The sequence below is a fragment of the Elaeis guineensis genome, unplaced genomic scaffold, assembly GCF_000442705.2.
Source record: "Elaeis guineensis isolate ETL-2024a unplaced genomic scaffold, EG11 Super_Scaffold_1000045, whole genome shotgun sequence".
Classification (NCBI taxonomy): domain Eukaryota; kingdom Viridiplantae; phylum Streptophyta; class Magnoliopsida; order Arecales; family Arecaceae; genus Elaeis; species Elaeis guineensis.
This window is the reverse complement of record NW_027332425.1, coordinates 8050633-8073441: the sequence shown is the minus strand read 5'-3', so window position 1 is coordinate 8073441 and position 22809 is coordinate 8050633.

The following is a 22809-nucleotide window of genomic DNA, read 5'->3' as shown; positions in this document are numbered from 1 at the left end:
CCTGCTCTACTGTGACAGCACTGATGCCATTGCTCAAGCGAAGGAACCCAAAGCACACCAGTGGATGAAGCATATTTTGCACCGCTTCCATTTGGTTCGAGAGATCGAGGATCAAGATGACGTCGACCTTCAGAAGATTGACGGAAAGGAGAACCTGGCCGACCCCTTCACTAAAGTCCTAGCGATAAAAGAGTTTGACAACCACAAGTCAAAGATGGGTATTAGATACTGTGTCGAGTGACTTTAGGACAAGTGAGAGTTGTTGAAAAATATGTCCCAAAAGTCAATCGTCAACCTGTTGACGGATGAGCAACCTTGTATTGTAATTGATTTGTTAATAAATAAAATATATTTTTGGCATTTTCATCATAAGTTTTCATCTTCTAATGAACTTCGTTGTTGTGATGAAGTCCTTAGGACTATTTAAGTTCGATAAAGAAAGAATTTATCGATTAGTCCTTAAAACTGTTCATGACCAAATGATAGGCTGCTAATAAGGACGATGCTTCTATCGAGCATAGATCGCTGGAGGCCATATGGGTTGGTTGTCCTCTTAACCAAAGAGTGTGAAGATACTGGTATGGCATACAGATAAGATGTCAGGGTACATCATCATTGAATGTGACCAACTCCAGAGCATTCTGCTGTCGAGAATATCTCTAATGGGATATAGGTAAAAGTATCTCTTAGACCTGAGATCGCCTCAGTGACTTGCAAGCAACTCACTGTGCTTTGGTACTGGACTAACTGAATTTATAATTTAGTGATGGAAGGCTTCTGGATATAGTCAAGTACTTACGAAGTTGGAGTGTGATCAAGATGGGATTGATCACTCCAAGAGTTGGAGAAGAATGAGTCGCTGTATTTCAATTTAGCAAAATCTTGGTCAGGATAATCCATCAGATGGATTTGATATTTTAAAATACAATGTGGACAACCTGACCAGAGTTGACAGTTGAACTCTGAGATGTCCTATGAGCATTTTGGTCAAGGGATGAATTATATGGAAACTATATCCGCATGGGTTCTAAAGATGTTGTTCTACACATTCGACCTATCCAACCGTCGAGTACCATTACTAGATGGTCACTTTGATTGGTATAAAATTTATTTTTATGCTATTGACTTAGATTCAGACCTATGAGGTTACACATATTAGAGTTACGATCCGATCGGATGGTTGATCAACGATTAAGAATCATTCTAGGGTTAAACGATCAATACGATTGACATTTAACCTAGTGCAAGTGTTGCAGGAAGATTGATTAGCAATTCGATTGCTAATTGGCTTAATTTGATTAAGCTAATGGGTTGAGATTATATCTAATTGAATATGATTTAATTAGATTTAGTTTGGGCTTGATTGGATCAAGTCCAATTGGTTTATTGGATAAATCAAGTGCAAGGAAAAACTAGTCCTAGTCCAATTAGGACTTGGGTCAACCTAATTTTTAATTTGATTAAAAAAATAAATTAGTTTTAAATTTAATTTAATTTGATTAAATTAGATTCTTAATTTGATTAAGACCTATTTTAATTAAGTTGATTTAGTTTTGGTTTGATTTGGTTTGAGAAACCAAATTTGAACAAGTCATAGATTGAATCCTAGTAAGACTAGGATTCTACCTTGCACCACCTTAGCCCCCCACGCCCACTCTCTCTTATTTTGTGTGACAAAATATTCTCTCCCAGGCCTTCATGCATGTCCAAAGCTTTCCACTCTTTTTCTCTTATATAGAATATGGTCATGGACCAAGTCAAATAGGAATTAGTTTGGATTTCAAATTCTATAAGATAGAATTTTAAAAAACCAAAACTCTTTCTTTATGGCAATATTTTATCTAGATTTTTTTTGAGATTTTTATGGTTTTATGGCACATATTGTGCACCCTTTTTTGTGATCCATGGTAGAAAAAGAAGGAGGGGGCACCCAAGAGTTGGGCACCACTTGTCTTGCCCTGTTTGGATTTTCCTTGACTAGGTATTTGACCTAGACAATGGCTCTTCATATCTCATTATTTAAGATGAATTTCTTCTTATAATTTTTTATATTATAGATCATTGAGAGACCTTTAGGGCATATAAAATCAAGGAGAAAGAGTGTTGGGGCATAGAGATATAATAGATACAAAACTAAGTGTCTAGGTGAGAGCAAAGAGAAGAAGAAGAGGGTCTTCTTCTAGGGTTGCTGAGTTCACCTCTTCCCTTTCTCCATCTGTGAGTTTTCTGAGAGTGTCTCATATTTAAAACTCTCTCTCCTACTTCTCATCTTTGGAAAAGTCTAAATCAAGAAGAAGGAGGCATCTGATCGACCATCGAAGAAGGATCAGCACAGTACTAGCATACTGTGCTAATTTTTGGATCAGGATTTTGATCTGATTCGTGGGCTCGTATGGATGACTCTTAGAGGCCGGATGCATGTGTGGCTCACAACATCATCATCAAGCCCGGATCAGCAAATTAAAACATCTAACTTGTAAGGTAATAGATCTGATCTATTATATTTTACATACATTAGATGTAGTATAGAAACATGTTGATTTGATCAACATGTAGTTCTTGCTCTTTATATTTTAATTTTTGATTTAATGCCATGTAATAATCATGTAATAGGATCTTAGATCTAAGGATTTTCTAATTTTATAAGATAAATTTTAATTTATTTAGTCTTTCGCTACCTGATCTTGAAAAAGTTTCAAGATCTAACCCTGAAACCTTAGATCTGGTTCCTTCAAGTCAGTCCATGAACACTGTATGACAGTGATCAAGGATATTAAGGAGCTTGAGAAGCTCAAACTTAATATGTAAAAAGAATTGTAGATGAATTTGATCCTTCAATCTCTTACGAGTTCATATAGTCAATTTATTGTAAATTTTCATATGAACAAACTGGACTACACTATATCCGAACTGGTCAACATGTTGGTCATTGCTGAGGAAACCTTGTGTTGGATTTTCTATAGATACTGGTGCATTTAAATTTAAAACTTTTTTAAATCTAAAATATAATAAAAAAATTAAATTAAAATATTTTTAATCTAAGCATATATTTATCATATGAAAGTATCTATAGATCTAGTTCATATGCTGAAATTAACATAAACTGATTTTAGAATGAATAAAGAAATACCTATGATCAATTCACATACCTAAATCATTTTTTCTTTGCCTCAAACCTATAACTGATGTTGAATCCAATTCAATCTCTGGATTTGGAGTTGATCAAGCTTGAATCAGCAGCACAAGCGTCCTGCCTCTATGGGTATCCACAGGACCAATCTCAATTATTTTCTCTTGGATCCTGCTTGCTTGAACCAAAGATCTGAACAAGCTTGAACCAAGCCTAAATAGGGATTAACCCTTGAATCCTTTTTGATCTTTCTTTTTTGATTCTTGAAGAAGCCAAGAATCTTTCTTGATCCCTCAACTAATCAAGAAGAACAACAAACACGAAGTAGTTATAACTAAGTCCCAACAAACTTAAAAAAAGAAGATAAAATCACCAATAACTTGATGCCAACACTTGACACCAAGCAAAGGGATGCCGCCCACCTCTCTTCTAGCTCCAAGAGGGATGCCTAAAGAGAGAGAGAGGGTATGGGATAGAGTGAGAAAAAGGAGGAGAGGCATTGGGCACAATAAGGGTGGCAGCAAGAGATGAGAGATCATGAAATAATCAAAGAAGTAAAGCTAGGATCCTTTAAATAGACAATATAAAGGGTCCTAATCAAATTAGGATCCCTTCTCCTAATCATATTAAAAGTTTGAGCCATAATATACTATAACCAAGTAAATAAGGCACCACCTATAATTCTCCCACCCACACCCAGTGCTAGTATCCCATCATATGGGACCCAATTAAAAGCCCTCAAATCATCCCACATGATTTCGTAAATTCACTTCAAGGGTTTTTGATCAAATCAAGATAAACAAAATCAAGAAACTCTTTCTTGATTTAATCCAAGTCATAAATTAAGTATCCAACCATTAGAGACTATTGAATCAAATTTAATTAGTTTCAAATCAAGTGTAGAAATTGGCTAATACTTATCATATAAGCAATCCAACTACAAAAAAAATTGGGTTCACATAGGTGCTAGCAAGGTTAACATGAACTCAATAGGATTTCTCTAAATCCATATAAATTGATGCTTCATAAGTCCAATTATAACCAATCTAGGTCTTGTTCCTTTAATGTATGACCTCATAGGTTTAATTCTATCTGGTAGTGAGACATATCATGATCCCTATCATAAGTATTACTGAAATTTCTTTCAGTGGGTCGGAACAGTTTCACTCTAACTCGATAAGGATCATTGATCTAGAATGATCCTATTGAGCTCTCATAATCCATCATGATATCTAGCAATATGTAGTGGCAATCCAACAAAACTAAAATAAAACTTCTAGGTATAGTTAATATATGATACAGTCCCTCTATCGTGAGTCTGACTGGATGGCAGGTCATGGATAAATCGTCAAATCTCATCATCAGACATATGATAGATCCAATCAACTCAAGTCTAATAGTGATTTCAAATAATTTTTTTTTCATCAATCACACTGCTGTGGCCATAAACTAGTAGACTTAGCTTCTCAAATCTCATAAGACTACTTCTCTCTATCAAGATCGATAGATCCCATCTAGATGCATACCTTGCTTCCACAATGAAGGAAGTGTAGTAGATTTTGTGCATGTATTCTTAAAATTTTATAGTAGAATATATATAGATTAAATAATTTAATTTATAATACATGCATAGATCAAATCTAAAATCACCATACAGGATCTATGATATGAACTAATATGCATGTATCCAAAACTGAAATCTAAAATTTAGCAAATATAGATCATATCTATGTGTAATTAGATCATACCTAATTAATATTTAGATCATATCTAAATATTAATTAAGATCAAAATCTTATATTTGGGTGTGGATGGTAGATCATCGCACCCAAAATTCATGGTACTTAATTTTTTATGATGCTTGGTAGCCGCATCCACGTCCGACCTCTACGGATATCCACACAAAGCCCTTATACTGATCGATTTCTTCGAGAGTGCTAGCTCATGTGGATATCATGCTTTGACTGATCTAAGAGAAATCATGAAGAAGATGAAGAATAGGAGATCCTCTCTTTTTTTTTCTAGATCCACATATTAGATCTCTATAATAGCGATGAAGAGAAGAACCCTTTCTTCTCAATTTTTTCATGCATAAGAGAGAATCTTTCTCTCTTCCTTTCACACCTTTTAAAAGAAATTTTTTATGATAAAAATTAGATCTAATCTAATTTCTCATACTAAAAATTATATAAATTTTTGAGCCCTAGAAGAATTCAAAAGAAGACCCAAGAGAAGAACCGTTCTTCTCTCTTCTTCTCCCTTTTTCTCCTTGATCTAGAACTCTAGGAAGCCCCAAATATCCAATCAAATTTTTTGATATTTCTTCTCTAAATTTTTATATTAAAAATTAGATCTAATCTAATTTTTATTCTAGAAAAAAATAGAGAAAAAAATTTGTGAGAAGAACTCCTTCTCCAAGGTTGTGCACAAGAAAGAAGATCCTTCTTCTTCCTTCTCTTTCTCTCTTTAGGAAGAACTTTTCTTCTCTAATTTTTTACTGTATAACCAGAAGAGGAGCCTCTCTTTGATGCTCAAAAACTAGTAAGAAAGTCTCCCAAAATTCTTTCAAGAGGGAAGAGGAAGAGGAGGCTTAATGTGTGAGATTTTGGGGCATCCAACTCTTGGATGCCCCCTCCTTTATTTTTTGCAACATGAAGAAGGGAGGGACGCCTCCTTTTTCATGCAAGAGAAGAGAGAGGGCACTCATCTGTGGGGTGTGGAGGTTTCTCACTGTAAAGAGGTAGTGGGGTGTGAGGAATAAATAGCACATTGCGGTTTTAAGTTGGTTAAGTCCTATTCCAAATAGTACTCAAGATCTTGGTCAAACTCTAACTAACTCTTAAACCCAATTCTAATCAATTTAGGAATTAGTTATAACAAACTAACTAATTGAATTTTAGTCCAATTAGGAAATCAATTAGGCCCCAATCCAATTAAAATTAGTTAGATGAAAATTCCATTGATCCTAGGATTGTTTCTTGATGGATATCAAGGAAGGTATGTGATAATAGAGCTTGATCCAATCAAGCCTATTATTCAATAAGGTTTGACCAATCAAAATATATAGAAAATTAAATTGAATCTTATTCAACTCAAAATTTAATTTGTATCTCTGAGATCAATTGGAACAAGCCCTGTTATCCAATAGGGCTGCATCCAATCAATCCAAAGACAATCTAATTGAATCTAATTTAATTAGATCTAATCCAATCTCTATTGCTCAATCAAATTGAGCAATTAACAATCATATTATTAATTAATTATTTTTTTAATTTATCAACATTAGTAAATAATTTATTGCAACCTTTGTATAGGATTAATCATCAATCAAATTGATAATTAAACCTTTCAATGATTCATAATCGTCGATCAGCCATTTGATCAGATAGATACTTCTATGTGTGTGATCTCATAGGTTCGAACCTAAGCCGATAGCATAAGAATAATTTTTATACTAATCAATATAACCATCTAGCAATGGGACCTGATATTCGGATAGGCCGAATGTATGTCTAGCAACACTCTAGAACCCATATGGATATAGTTATCGTATAATTCATCCCTTTGACACTTGATGCTCAAGGATGATTAAGGGTTAAATTGTCAACTCAGAAAGAGTGATCCATATTGTGTCTCAATCTTAAAAAAATCCTATGACTCTTCACTAGGACTACTTTGACTAAAATTTTGCTGAATTGAAATACAATGATGCATCATCTCTAATTTTACTTGGAGCAATCAATCCTATCTTGACTCGCGCTCAGACTTCACAAGTACTTGACTGTATCCAAAAATCTTCCATCACTGAATTAGAAATTCAGATAGTCTGACATCAAAGCATAGTGAGTTGCTTGCAAGTCACCAAGACAGTCTCAGATCAGAGAGACACATATATCCATATCTCATCAGAGCAACCTTGATAGTAGAGTGCTCCAGAAGTGATCATGCTCAGTAAAATATACTCCAACAAATCATCCATATGCCATACCCGTGTCACCACACACCTTGGTTAAAAGGACAACCAACCAATATGGCATACAACATCCTACACTTGATACAATTATCATCCTTGTAATAATTGTAATATTTGATTGTGAGCAAGATTTAAGAACCACATGATAAATCTTCTTTTATCATTTTGGTAGTAGTTTTAAGAACTTCATCATAATATATGAGTTCTATTTTAGAAGATGTATTTCTTATGATGAATTTGCCAGATAAATTTATCATTTTATAATTTATATACTTGTATAGAGCACAATCATTTACAACCTAGATGATTGGCTTTAGGATATATTTTCCAACAACTTCCACTTAGATTAAAGTCAATCAGATTGGTATCAAATACCCATCTTCCATTTTAGATCATTGAACTCTTTAGATTTGATTGCTCTAGTCAATGGGTCGGTTAAGTTCTCCTTTCAGTCGATCTTCCTAAGATTGACTTTATTTCGATCTTATCGAACAAGTTGATTGCAATGTAGAAATTATTTGGTTCTTAGAAAGACTGGACCATCAATGGAGGGTGCCACTCCATGCTTGTTGATAAACTTTTTTGTTGATGAACTTCTATAACCAAATAATTTTTTTACCAGCATCAAATACTGTAAAGAACTTGTATCATAAATAAAATTAGCTACTAACTATTGCATAGAACCTTTCCAGTATGTTGCCCATCTTTTAGGATAAAAATATAATCTGACACAACTTTGTCATTTCAATCTGACTAGAAACTGAAATCAATATTCCATAAGTTTTAAGTCAAACTCTCCATAAACAAGCCATTGGTCCTTAGTACTTTACAAATACTTAAGGTTAGTTATAATAACCTTCCAAATGTTTATGGAAAACAGAGATGACAATCAAGCTTTTATTCTTTGTAATATAGGAATGTCATTCTCGAGTAAGAGAATTTTATCTAAATAATATAAAAAATATTCTTACAGAACTATTAGTCTATTTTTACATACAGAATTCTGTTTCATTCTTAACAAAACCATATGTTCAAAATGTATATTCCAACTTCGAGAAGCTTGATTCAATCTGAATAGACTTGAGAATTACCATAAGAAAAATATTTTATCATAGTCAACACTATAATTTTGATGAAATTCTTTGGCAATCGAACTGAATTAATAGATCTCCATCTTTTCGTCTGCATCTCTAATCCATCTAGAATCCCCTCACATCCTATGGGTCTTACCCTTTTAGGTGAATCAATAAATGTCCATACATCGTTGATCTTGATAGACTTTATTTAGATTTAATGGCTCCAAGCCACTTCTCAAGGTTAGAACCATATCAATATGGCTGATACGGTACCCTACCGTATCCACTCAAGGATGCCTTTACATCAAGCTCCAAATTTAATTTAATTAACTTCGATTCTGTTGGTTTGTGTCAGAGTTGGTTCTGCTACCTATCAAGCTTTATCATGTTTGCTCTTAATAGCATCAGTTCCAAATTTCTTCTCCAAAAAGAATACCTTAAGATTCATGAACATCTCATGTCTATCAGAAAGGTAGATGAAATATCTTTAACATAATATTTATCAAACCAAGATCCAACTTAGTCGGTTTGTAAACATTTCACATAAGCTTGACACCCCAAATGTTAAAGTAAGAGAGTATCGAATTATCCAAGTCCATATCCCTTATGAAGTTTTTGTTGGGTGGATGTCTGGCCAGGACACCACCTCCCAAGATCTTTTCAGTACCACGCAATGCAGCAGGAAGAAAGAAGAAACAAAATAAAAGAAAAACAATCAAAATACGTGGATTAGCCACAAAAGGGCTCGCCTCCATGGGGCATGCAAACTTCACTATGAAAAAAAAATTTACAAAAGGAGACCTCACCCTCAACCCTTATACACCCAATTCTCTATCACTAGAAGTTCCCCTCACAAAAGCTCTCTCTCTCTTGAAGAACCCCTGAACCCTTGAAGTGCCTGGCGATCGCTGTCCAGGAGCCTCCGCTCCTTCTCTCTCAGCGCTTCTGCCTCTCTCTTCTCTTGGGTTCCGTACGGGCTTCGTACGGTGCAAAAAATTGATCCGCCCCTCTCTCTGTTGTCACAGGGCCCATTTAAAGGGTTAAACCGGGTTTAAACCTAATTAGATTAGGTTTAAGAGTCCTAAACAAGCTAAATTAACCTCCTGAACCGTCGGATCAAGATCGGGAGCCACCCACACCCTCAGATCGTGCTCCGGTCCACGAAACAGTGCCATGGACCGCGAGAAACTGTGGGAAATGCCCATGTGGTCCACAGGCCCAGCCGTAGACCACCCGATCCATGGTGGACCGGGGCAAAGGGCCAGCAGGCTGCTGGCCTGGGTCCGCCCGCTCCCGTGTGCGGGCCTGCGCGCGCTTGGGCCCATGTTTGGCTGGGCTGCGCGCCCGCCTGGGCCGTGCGCCCAGCTGGGCCGCCCGCCGCATGGGTCGCGCATCCCGCGCAGGCCTGGGTCGCACATCCCGCGCACCGCCGCCTGCGGCCGCACCACTGCCACCCGCCACTGGTCGCCGGCGATCCTCCACCATCTCAAATCTCATGCCGACTTCAAAAGCTCGTATCTCTTCCATCCGAGCTCCATTTTGGGTGATCTTAGTCTCGTTGGACTCCATTTTTCATCGCAAACCTCGCTGTAGGCTCAATGTAGGCTGAATCTTGAAGCATCAAATCCTAACAATCTCCACCTCGACTCGATATTCGGCCTCCTCCAAACTCCAAGAGCTTCTGGATCTCTTCGCCCCCATGCCCTGAGGTAATCGCCTGCTGATCATGGATGGGCAAACATGGGAGTCGAGCTAGGCTGCTCGATCCCATCTCCATCGTATGCTGTGCTCCTCCTGACCTGAGACCTACTCGGGGCATCATCCTACGGTAATAGGAATCTCACCTTGTGACGTCACCTCTCATCCTCCCGAGTCTCCTATCTTGTGCCCGATCCACCTCCTAGAGCTCCACCTTGCTCTGGGCTCCACCTGGCTCCCCAAGCTCCACCTGCACTGGGCTCCCTGCCAGGTAATAATATCTCTGCTCCCCTTCTTCCCCTCTGCACAATCCTATCGCCGCGTAGCACCCTCAGGATTCCTCCATCAGCTACCATCCTGTAGCCTCTCGAATCCAGTCTGCTAAGTGAGATAAGATTCTGCCTGAAATCGGGTATGTATCGGACCTCCCCCAATCTCCTCACTGCACCGTCATGTATCTTCCAGCTGACCGTCTCAATGCCTCTAATCGCACAGCTCGATCCATCCGGCAGATATACAGTGCCCTCACTATTCTCCAGGGAGTCAAACTGCTCCTCTCTGAACATACATGATAAGGGCATGCAGAATCTAATATCCACTGCTGGGAAGAAGTAGATACCTCATCAGATATCTCCAGGACATCTCCATCTAAATCACTATCGGCTGTCACTACAGCAGCCACCGTCCGATTTTTAAGTTGAGGGCAATCTCTGGCTAGATGCCCCAACTCCTCACACCAGTAACACCTGATTTTGCTCAAGTCCCTCCTGGACTTAGACCGCCCTCATTGCGACTCCTATCACTCCGTCTACCACCTTCTGCTCTTCCAGAAGCCACCAAAGCTGAGCTACCGCCACCTGAGCTCGAAGCTAGGTTCTCCCTCCTGAGAACTCATTCTGGAGTATCACCGCGGTGACCTGTCCATCTTGATAGTGCTCTTCTCCACTAGAAGAGCAATCACCAAGGACTCGTACGAAGAGGAAAGTGATGCCAGCAAAACCAGTGCCCTAGTCTTCTCCTCAACATTCTCGCCAACGCTGAGGAGGTCGGTGAGGATCTTCTGGAAGTGGCTCAAATGCTCCTGCATGCTCTGTCCCTCAGTCATCCGCAGTTGGTAAAACTACCTCCAGAGGAAAAGTGTGATGGTGAGAGACTTTGCCATGTACAACTCCTCGAGCTTCGACCACAGCACCATCGGAGAAGTCTCGTTCAGCACATGGATCACCACCTCATTCATCAGGTACATATGGATGGTACTCATCGCCTGCATCTGTAGTCGTTTTCAATCCCGCACCTCTATGGTGGTCGGCTTCTCATCGCACAAGAGAGCATCGATCAACCCCTGTTGAATGAGCACGTCCTTCACCCTTGCCTGCCACAAGGAGAAATTGCTCTTACCATCGAACTTGTTGATCTCCATCTTGATTGTTCCTGTCTTCTCCATCTTCAGTCTTGCTCACCACCATTGAAATCTGCATCCTTGTACTGCCTTACTCTGATACCACTTGTTGGGTGGATGTCTGCCAGGACACCACCTCCTAAGATCTTTTCAGTACCACGCGATGCAGTAGGAAGAAAGAAGAAATAAAACAAAAGAAAAACAATCAAAATATGTAGATCAGCCATAAAATGGCTCGCCTCCATGGGGCATGCAAACTTCACTATGAAAAAAAATTTTACAAGAGGAGACCTCATCCTCAACCCTTGTACACCCAATTCTCTCTCACTAGAAGTTTCCCTCACAAAAGCTCTCTCTCTCTTGAAGACCCCTTGAACCCCTAAAGTGCCTGACGATCACTATCCAGGAGCCTCCTGCTCCTTCTCTCTCAGCGCTTCCGTCTCTCTCTTCTCTTGGGTTCCGTACAGGCTTCGTACGGTGCAAAAAATTGATCCGCCCCTCTCTCTGTTGTCACAGGGCCCTTTTAAAGGGTTAAACAAGGTTTAAACCTAATTAGATTAGGTTTAAGAGCCTAAACAAAGCCAGATAATCCCTGGACCGTCGGATCAACACCGAGAGCCACCCACGCCCTCAGATCGTGCTCCGGTCCACGGAATAGTGCCGTGGACCGTGAGAAACGCATGGGAAATGCCCACGCAGTCCACAGGCCCAGCCGTGGACCACCCGATCCATGGTGGACCGGGGCAAAGGGCCAACAGGCTGCTGGCCTGGGCCGGCCCGGTCCCGCACGTGGGCCTGCGCGCGCCTGTGCCGTGCGCCCGCCTGGGCCGTGCGCTCGCCTGGGCCGCGTGCCCGGTTGGGCCGCCAGCCCGTATGGGTCGCACGTCCCGCGCGGGCCTGGGTCATGAATCCAGCATGCCGCCGCCTGCGGCCGCGCCGCTGCCACCCACTGCCGGTCGCCGGCAGTCCTCCGCAACCTCAAATCTCGTGCTGACTTCAAAAGCTCGTATCTCCTCCATTCGAGCTCTGTTTTAGGTGATCTTGGTCTCGTTGGACTCCATTTTTCGCTGCGAACCTCACTGTGGGCTCAATGTGGACTGAATCTCAAGATGTCAAATCCTAACAGTTTTGATGATTGATTTGATCAGATTATTCTCGAGCACATATCAAGTAGTCTCTAAAACATAACTTCAGACAAACTAGCAATTCTCATAGTAGATCGAACCATGTCTAACAAAGTTTGATTCCTCCTTTTAAACATCCTTTTTAAATAGCGATATCCCAGGAGAGGTCCATTAAAAGAAAATCTAATTTTCTTATGACATGTCAAAATTTACTGTAAAAGTATTTACTTCATCGATTAAATTGATAAATAATAATACTCTTTGCAATTTATTTTTCTACCTCATTATGAAATCATTTGAACATTTCAATCGATTCAGGTTTGTACTTCATAAGCAAAATACACCCATATCAAGATAGATTGTCTGAGATTTTAATGTAGTAAGCCCTCTTTTGGCATTAATGTTTATGAGTGTAAATATATCAATATATACTGTTGGTGCAGAATTCCGCCGAAGTCGGAGTTGCTGGAGTCAAGATGACTGCGGCCACCATCGGGACCTGCAAGGGAAGTCTAAACCAGAGTTGGGGGTGCTCCGGCAAGACCCTCCGACGCTCAAGTCAGTACTCTACTTCAACAGAAATGGAGTGCTCGAGTGAGAATTTTAGCAGAGTTTTAAGATAGAGTTTTTGAGCTTAGAGAAGAACGTATCTAGGGTCCCTTTTTATAGACGGAGTGTGTAACTAATTGACAGCGATGTCTGTAACTACCTGGTAGTGGGCTGTTTAGAGCCGCACGGAGTTTGTTACGGAGAGTAGTGGCATCAGGGGTCGTTTAGAGCCACGTGAAGTTTGTTACGGAGAGTAGTGACATCAGGGGTCGTTCAGGGCCACGTGGAGTTTGCTACGAAAAGTAAAGTGGTGTCCGTTGTCGTGACTCGCCAGAGAGTAGTGGAGCCATGTGAAATCCACTGCAGAGAGTGGAGCAGGGTAGTGGCCATTGTCGTGACTTGCCAGAGAGTTCGGATCTATCGCTGAAGCTCGATTGGGACATCTGATGGAGTGGAATGGCTCTCTATCCCATCGATCTGGGAGAAGCTCGGATGCCTCGAAGCTGCTGACGAGTCTACTACTGTCGGATACCTTAGGTGCTGATACTACAAGTGGGAGTCATCTGCTGTAGAAGCCTGGATGGAGACTTTTCGTTGGTGAAGCCCGGTAGGAGTTCGATTGCTAGAGAAGTCCATCTGGGATTCGCTTGATGTGGAAGCTCGTCTGAAGATGATCCATCGGAGAAGTTCGATTTCATGAAGGATCTGGCGGAGGGTCGGCCGCGATGGACTTCGGATGGCATTGGGGAGGTTCGCCAGACGTCGGAGGTGATCAGTCATTGTAAGAATCCGACTGTCGGAGTCCGTTCATCGTAGAAGCTTGTCCGATATCCATCCACTATGGAAGTTCGATCGAGGTCTGGTTCTTGCAGAAGGCTGAAAGGAGACCGCTTATTGTAGAAGCTCGATCGAGGATCGGTTGTCGTGGGAGCTCGAAGTAGTGATCTGGCCGGTAGGTCCTATCCCGCTGTAGAAGCTCGTCTGGTATCCGGCTACGAAGAAGCTCGACTGAGGTCTACCTGTAATGGAAGTTCAAAAAAGACATGTTCACAGTAGGGGCTCGAATGGAATTTACTTACAGTAGAGATCCAAAGTAGACCGCCCGCTGTAGGAGTTCGGAGTAGACCACCCGTTGTAGGAGTTCAGAGTAGATCGCTCGCTGTAGGAGTTCGGAGTAGACCGCCCACTGTAGGAGTTCGGAGTACACCGCTCGTAGTAGAAGTTCGCTCTCACAGGAGCCCGATTAGAATCTTGAAGGCGGTCGACTGTCGTAGAAACTCGGATGGAGTCCGATCTCTATAGAAACCTCGTTGTTGAAGAAGCTCGGATATCGATGGAGTCCGAAGGAGTTTGAAGAATAGTTGGTCACTATAGAAGGTCGGCTAACAGTGAGGCCTAGAGAGCCTTTGGAGCGGCATGGTAGATGGATGGAGAAGCTCATTGTCGGAGAAGTCCGGAAGCTCGGACGGTCGGCGGGGGGTTCAGAGAGACGTCACACAAGGTCAGAAGCTGGAGAAGCCTGGAAGGGTCGTTTTTTACAAACTTCGATCGGGGGGGTATTTTATACCCAACACCAGTCCCCCTACTTCTGAGTTCGAGTTTTGAATGAAGAAAGTACAGAAAAATTCTCACGATCGAAGTTGCTTCCCTCAAATTTCGTGCTCGATAGTTGCCAGATATTTTGACATTCGGCACGTTGGTACTAGAGGCTTTTCGAAAAAAATTTCTTCTTTTTGGAATTCTCGTTGGAGTGTGGCTCTAGGTATGGCGCAATAATGACTTTGTCAGCTCCCAGCCATTTTCAACAGTCTGTCAAGGTGAGTAGGACACGCGACGAGTGCAAGCCGGTCAGAGGAGATCCGCAATCATTATTGCATCGGATCCCGCGGTCTATTTAAACAGTTCTCCTACTTCATGGGTCTCACTTTGCCTGAGAGAATCCCTCGGTTCCCCTCTTCTTCCCCGAGAGCTCCAACTTCCTCTAGCATCCTTCTCGGCCTTAGACATCCTCCGGGTCGACTTCCATCATCCTTGCCATCTTCCTGCACTCCTGTGGCCGATCTAGGTTAGTTCCAGAACTCCTTGTCATTTTTCTGTCCTTTCTTCTTCGTATTCTGTTCGTTTAGCTTCCTTGAGGGCATGTTTGCTATTTTTCCTGATTTTTTCAATTTTTTGGCTTCATTTGATCCAAAATATCTTCTGATATCTCCTCTTCTAGCAGTTCTAGGAGTTCGTCAGCCCCTGTTCCCCAAAGTCCTGGTACCGTAGACGAACCCGTAGCTAGGATCGAACCTTGTCTGGCCTTTGCGTCGGACACCATCCCCGACTCCTTGACTCCGGATGAACTCTCACTGATAAGGATTCAATATGGAGTTCCTCCGGAGTATAAGCTGGAGCTTCCCGGGCTAACTGATCGGGCTAGCGCCCCTCCTTCCGACTGCTTCTATCTGTACCAGGAGGCCTTCCGTGCCGAACTTCGGCTTCCACTGTCGTCCTTTGTCATTGCTCTCTTCCATTTTTTGAACATTTCTCTAGCTTCCGTCATGCTGAACTCCTTTAGGTTTTTGATAAGGTTTCTTTCTCTTTGTAGTTTAGCTGAAGCTCAGCCGACGCTTTCTTTGTTTAGAAATTTCTACACCTTCAAGCATCATCCTTCGGTAAAGGACTGGTGGTACTTCTCTCCTCAGTTCGGTAGAAAGGGGTTGCTGAAAGGCACCCCTTCTTCTATCCACAATTGGAAGGAGAGGTACTTCTATGTCCGATGCCCGACCTTGGAGCTAGGATTACCCCCTTGGGGCTCTCTGAGGGATTCCGTCCGTCAGGCTTCTATCCTGAAAAGGGACGACCTCGAAGCCTCCAAAAAGCTCGAGGCCTATCGAGCCCCCCTCCTCCCCGAACTTCTGAAGGAACAACTTTTGTTCAACATCAGCCTGAGTCCTCTTAACCTTGCCGGTACCATTATTATATATATATATATTTTCTTTTCTTTCCCTTTCTCTTATTCCATCTCTAAGCCATGTTGATTTTATTTTATCGCAGACATGGACGCAAGCGTGGCTCGGAGGTTAGTCTAGGGTCTCAAGACCCACAAGAGGAAAGATGCCTCAACTTCGGGGTCGGTGAAGAAAGCCAGGATAGAAGGGACAAGCTCGACCGCGCCTGCTCCGGTGGCAGTCGCCGTCGAAGTCCCTTCTGACACCGAACCCGAAGTCCCCCAAGCCCTTTCAAGGAGCCCCCCAGTCGAGGATCCCGCTCCAAAGGCTCATCTCAAGGGGGCACCCGGGGCCAAAGGGAGGAGGAGAAAGAAGACCCTGACCCGGAAGAGCTGCAGTCGCAAGGTTGCCGTCGAGGGGGCCGGTGGCTCCGAGGAAGACCTAGGGAAAAATTCTTTCAACAACAGGGACTTAATAAAGAGGCTGGTCGAAGGGTGCATTCTGAAATAAACTGAAATAAAATCAATCATAATAAATTTTAAATCATATCTAAATATTTTATAATTTTAAATTTTATTTTTATGATTAAAATAATTTTAATCATATAGATTAGATATTTTACTTTTTCATATAATTCATGCTTTGTATCACATACAACAAATCCTAGGGTTTCAACATCTAAGATTTTGCAGAAAAGTAAGATCTTCTTTTCGCATTCTTCTTCATGGGACCTCATAATGGTACCCCTACATGCCATGAAGAGCACCCTATTGAATGAGAAGAGAGGGTCATGTAACCCTACTTGCTCCTATGACTGGACGGCCTGGTGATTATCCAATCTGAGTACTTTGCTACTCAGAATATCTAATCTAATTTATATATCATATATGTAAAAATTTAGATCAAATCTAAATTATATTAGATTTAATTTTATACTAAATCATATCTAAAATCAGATCATAATACATCTCATGCATTACTAAATTTAAATATTAACTCTACATGTATATATGTTCATATCATAATGAACCTTCACTCTGATACCATTTGAAGGAAAGCATGGTGGATTTTGTGCATGTATTTTTAAAATTTTATAGTAAAATATATATAGATTAAGTAATTTAATCTACAATGTATGCATAGATCAAATCTAAAATCACCATACAGGATCTATGACATGACTAATATGCATGTATCCAAAACTGAAATCTAAAATTTAACAAGTATATATCATATCTATATGTAATTAGATCATATCTAATTAATATTTAGATTATATCTAAATATTAATTGAGATCAAAACTTGATACCTGAGTACAATAGTAGATCACCACATCCAAAATTCATGGTATTTGGTTCTTCATGATGCTTGACAGCCGTACATGCATCTAACCTCTACGGATATCCACATGAAGTCCTTGTATTGATCGATCTCCTCGAGAGTGATAGCTCATGAGGACTACATACTTTGGCTGATCTAAGAAGAATCATGAAGAAGATGAAGAATAAAGAGATCCTCTCTTTTTCTTTCTGGATCCACGCATCAGATCTTTACAATAGAGATCAAGAGAAGAATTTTTTCTTCTCAATTTTCTCATACATAAGAGAGAACCTTTCTCTCTTCCTTTCACACTTTTGAGAAAAACTTTTCTTCTCTAATTTTTTATGATAAAAATTAGATGTAATTTGATACATCTAATTTCTCATACTAAAAATTCTATAGATTCTTGAGCCCTAGAAGAATCCAAAAGAGAGACCCAAGAGAAGAACTGTTCTCTCTTCTTCTCCCTTTTTCTCCTAGATCTAGAAGTCTAGGAAGCCCCAAACACCCAACCAAATTTTTTTGATATTTTTTCTCTAAATTTTTATATTAAAAATTATATTTAATTTAATTTTTATTCTAAAAAAATAGAAAAAAAATCTGTGAGAAGAACTCCTTCTCCAAGGCTGCGCACAAGAAAGAAGACCCTTCTTCTTCCTTCTCTTTCTCTCTTTAAGAAAAACTTTTCTTCTCTAATTTTTTATTATATAACCAGTAGAGGAGTCTCTCTTTGATACCCAAAAATCAGCAAAGAAGTCTCCTAAAATTCCTTCAAGAGGGAAGAGGAAGAGGGGGCTTGACATGTGAGATTTTGAGGCATCCAACTCTTGGATCCCCCCTCCTTTATTTTTTGCGACATCAAGAAGAGAGGGATGCCTCCTTTTTCATGCAAGAGAAGAGAGGGGGTGCTCATCTAGTGAGGCATGGTGGTTTCTCACCATAAAGAGGTAGTGGGGTATGAGGAATAAATAGCACATGGGGGCTTTAAGTTGGTTAAGTCCTATTCCAAGTAGGACTCAAGATCTTGGTCAAACTCTAACTAATTTTTGAACCCAATTTTAACCAATTTAAAAATTAGTTATAACAAACTAACTAATTAGATTCTAGCCCAATTATGAAACCAATTAGGTCCTAATCCAATTAGAAATTAGTTAGATAAAAATCCCATTGATCTAGGGATTGTTTCTTGATGGATATCAGAGAAGATATTTGATAATAGGGCTTGATCCAATCAAGCCTATTATTCAATAAAATTTGATCAATCAAAATATATAAAAAAATTAAATTAAATCTCATTCAACTCAGAATTTAATTTGCATCCCTAAGATCAACTGGAACAAGTCCTATTATCCAATAGAGCTGCATCCAATCAATCCCAAGCTAATCTAATTGAATCTAATTCAATTAGATCTAATCCTATCTCTATTACTTAATTAAATTGAGTCAATTAATAATCATATTATTAATTAATTATTCTTCTAATTTATCAACTATTAGTAAATAATTTATTGCAACCTTTGCATAGGATCAATCATCAATCAAATTGATAATTAAACCTTTCAATAATTCATAATCATCGATTAGCCATTTGATTAGATAGATACTTTTATATGTGTGATCCTATAGGTTCGAACATAAACTGATAGCACAAGAAAAATTTCTGTACTAATCGATATAACCATCTAGCAATGGGATCCGACATCCAGATAGGTCGAATGTATGCCCAGCAATACTTTAGAACCCATATGGATATAGTTACCGTATAATTCATCTCTTTGACACTTGATGCTCAAGGATGACTAAGGGTTAAATTATCAACCAAGGAAGAGTGGTCCACATTGTATCTCAATCTTAAAAAAATCTTATGACTCCTCACTAGGAGTACTTTGGCCAAAATTTTACTGAATTGAAACACAATGATGCATCATCTCCAATTTTACTTGGAGTGATTAATCTCATCTTGACTCACACTCAGACTTCACAAGTACTTGATTGTATTCAAAAATTTTTCATCATCGAATTAGAAATTTGGATAGTCCAGCACTGAAGCACAGTGAGCTGCTTGCAAGTCACCAAGACAGTCTCAGGTCAGAGGGATACATATACCCATATCCCATCAGAGCAACCTTTGATAGTAGAGTACTCTGAAAGTGATCATGTGCAATGAAATATACTCCTACAAATCATCCATATGCCATATCCATGTCACCACATGCCTTTGTTAAGAGGTCAACCAACCAATATGGCATACAATGACCTACACTAGATACAGTTATCATCCTTATAATAATTATATCATTTGATCATGAGCAAGATTTAAGAACCACATAATAAATCCTCCTTTATCATTTTGGTAGTAGTTCTAAGGACTTCATCATAACATATGAGTTCTATTTTGAAAGATGTATTCCTTATGATGAATCTGTCAGATAATATTTATCATTTCATTATTTATATACTTGTATGGAGCACAATCATCTATAACCTAGATGATTGGCTTTAGGACATATTTTTCCACATACAACTCAACCAACTGAAGCCAACATTCACTATAAAAACTCATAATTGAGTTAATGTGTGGTCAAACTATAGCAATCTTGCTGTGAGCAACTATGATATCACAGGTCAAAAGATCAGTCACACAACTACAGCATCGAGATGACCACTGATAATTGAATAGAAATCCATATGATTTCTCATATGGTCACACTCAATACTAGTTGTTCTCTAACAACTATCCATACTTTTTGCTCAGTATTTCTACACCGTAGATTAGAGACTCATCTATCCTGAAAAAAGTAAATCATGCACCAGTCTATCTGGATAGATCATAATTCTCATGACTATCCTATGACTACGAGCAATTTAGGAATCGATCATACATGCCTTTAATTCTCAATACTTGAGAATATATATCGTAACATCAATTTCAAAGATGATTCAAGGACACATAATACTTGAATGAAAAAAAAATTTATCCTTTATTGATTAAATCAATAGTTTAAAGTATAAATTTATATCATAGATTGAATAATGTATCAGCCAATAATTGACTTCTAGGACATACATCTGACACTTTGAAGAGTTCAAGGGGCACTGTTCGTGCTGTGGAGCAAACTTCTTCATCCAAAAAAAAGTCTGATTGGAAGAAGAAGAGAAAACTCATGAAAAAGTAAAAAAAGAGAGCAAGTCAAAGAAGGACATTCCAAAGAAGGCTGAAGTAAAGAAAAAGTATTTTCACTGTGATGCTGACAGCCATTAGAAAAAGAACTGTCCACTCTATCTAGAGAGCTTGAAGACCAAGAAGGGTGATAAATCTTTAGAAAGTATGCTCATAATTGAATCTAACCTAATAATTTCTTCTACTTCTAGTTAGGTATTGGATTCTAGTTCGAGTGCTTATATACGTACTTCAATGCAGGGTCTAATAAAAAGTAGAAGATTGAGAGAAGGTGACATGATTCTTCTGATCGATAATAGAGCAGAAATTACAGCAGAAGCTATTAACACTTATCCTTTTCGATTATCGTCAAGATTTAGATTAGATTTGAAATACTATTATTTTATTCCTGTAGCTAGTCAAAATTTGATTTTCATGTCTATACTAGCATAAGATGGTTTTGATTTTAATTTCAATAAAAAATTTTATTCTATTTATTTACAAAATAAATTGATTGCATGTGGTCTTTTAATTGACAGTCTTTATCACTTGCATGTTGATACAAATATAAATTTAAACGAGCAAGTAGTGAGTGTCGTAGGTCAAAAGAGATCTAGAGATGAAATTAACCAAAAATACTTATGGCATCATAGACTAGGCCATATTAAAGAGGATAGAATAAACAAACTAAAAAAAGATGGGATCTTTGGCTCTTTTTATTCAGAGTCATACCTAGCTTATGAACCTTATTTTTGAGGAAAAATGATAAGTTACCCTTTGTAGGACATGGAGAAAGGGTCACTGAGTTACTTGCCTTAGTACACATCGATGTGTGTGGGTCATTTGATATGCAGGCTAGGGGTGGTTATAGCTACTTCATCATCTTTATCGATGATCTATCATGGTACAGATATATGATCTAATGAAACATAAGTCTGAAGCCTTTGAAAAATTTAAGAAATTCAAAAATAAAGTAGAGAAACAACAGACAAATCCATTAAGATTCTTCGATCTGATCAAGGAGGTGAATATCTTAGTCAAAAAATTTTGAGATATCTTAAGAACAATGGCATGGTCTTTCAATGGACTTCTCTTGGAACACCTCAACTCAATGAAATATCTAAAAAGAGGAATAGGACCTTATTAGATAAGGTCAGATCCATGATGAGCTTGACTGATTTACATTTATTTCTTTGAAGACATACCTTATTAACTGTAATTCACTTATTGAATAAGGTTTCATCAAAATCTATTCCTATCATACCATATGAAATATGGCACAGTAAGAAATCGAGTCTAGGTTATCTTAAGACTTGGAGATGTTTGGCCTATATCAAAAGATAGATGGTTGATAAATTAAAAAATAGATCTGTAATAGCTCATTTTATTGGGTATCCAAAAGAATCAATAAAATACTACTTATACTTTTCACAAGATCACAATGTGATTGTGAGAATACCATATTTTTAGAAAAATAGTTTATCCAGGATGGTGATAATGAGAGGTTAGTTGAACTTGAAGAGAAGGTCTCTGATGAGCAAAGAGCTATGGATCCTCAAGAACCTATTATTCATGAGCTAGTAGTTGATGTTCCTCTACCACCTCAAAGATCTAGTAGGATCTCCTGACCTCCTGAAAGGTACATGGGTATACCTATGGAGGAAGTAAAGAAAATATTTCGTATGGAAGATAAGGATCATGATGATAATCCTAATACCTTTGATGAGACGATGTCTGACATCGATTTTAAAAAATGGTTAGATGTAATGAAGTCAGAAATTAACTCAATATACTTGAACCAAGTACAGACTTTGGTGGATCTATCTAAGGGTATAGTACTCATTGGGTGCAAATAGATCTATAAAAAAAAATAAGTACTGATGGTAAGGTAGAGACCTATAAAACTAAGCTCGTGGCAAAAGATTATAGTCAGCACGAAGGTATTGACTATTAAAAAATCTTCTCATCCATAGTCATGCTGAAATCTATTCATACACTGTTTGCTATTGCAGCTTTTATGATTATGAAATCTGACAGATGGATGTAAAAACTGCCTTCCTAAATGGATATCTAGAGGAAGACATCTATATGGAGCAGTCTTTAGATTTCAAATTTAGTAATGGTGATCACATCGAGTCTACAAGCTGTAAAGGTCCATACACAGATTAAAACAAGCTTCTCGAAGTTGGAATCTTCATTTTGATGATGCAAGCAAATCATTTATTTTCATCAAGAATGAAGAGAAACCTTGTGTATACAAGAGGGTCAATGAGAGTGCAATAACATTCCTCGTATTGTACGTAGATGATATTCTCCTTATTGAAAATGATATTCCCATATTGACCTCGATTAAAAGATAGTTATCTAAGAAATTCTTCATAAAAGACTTAAGTGAAGCATCATATATTCTTGAAATAAAGGTCTATAGGGATAGATCTAAAAAGAT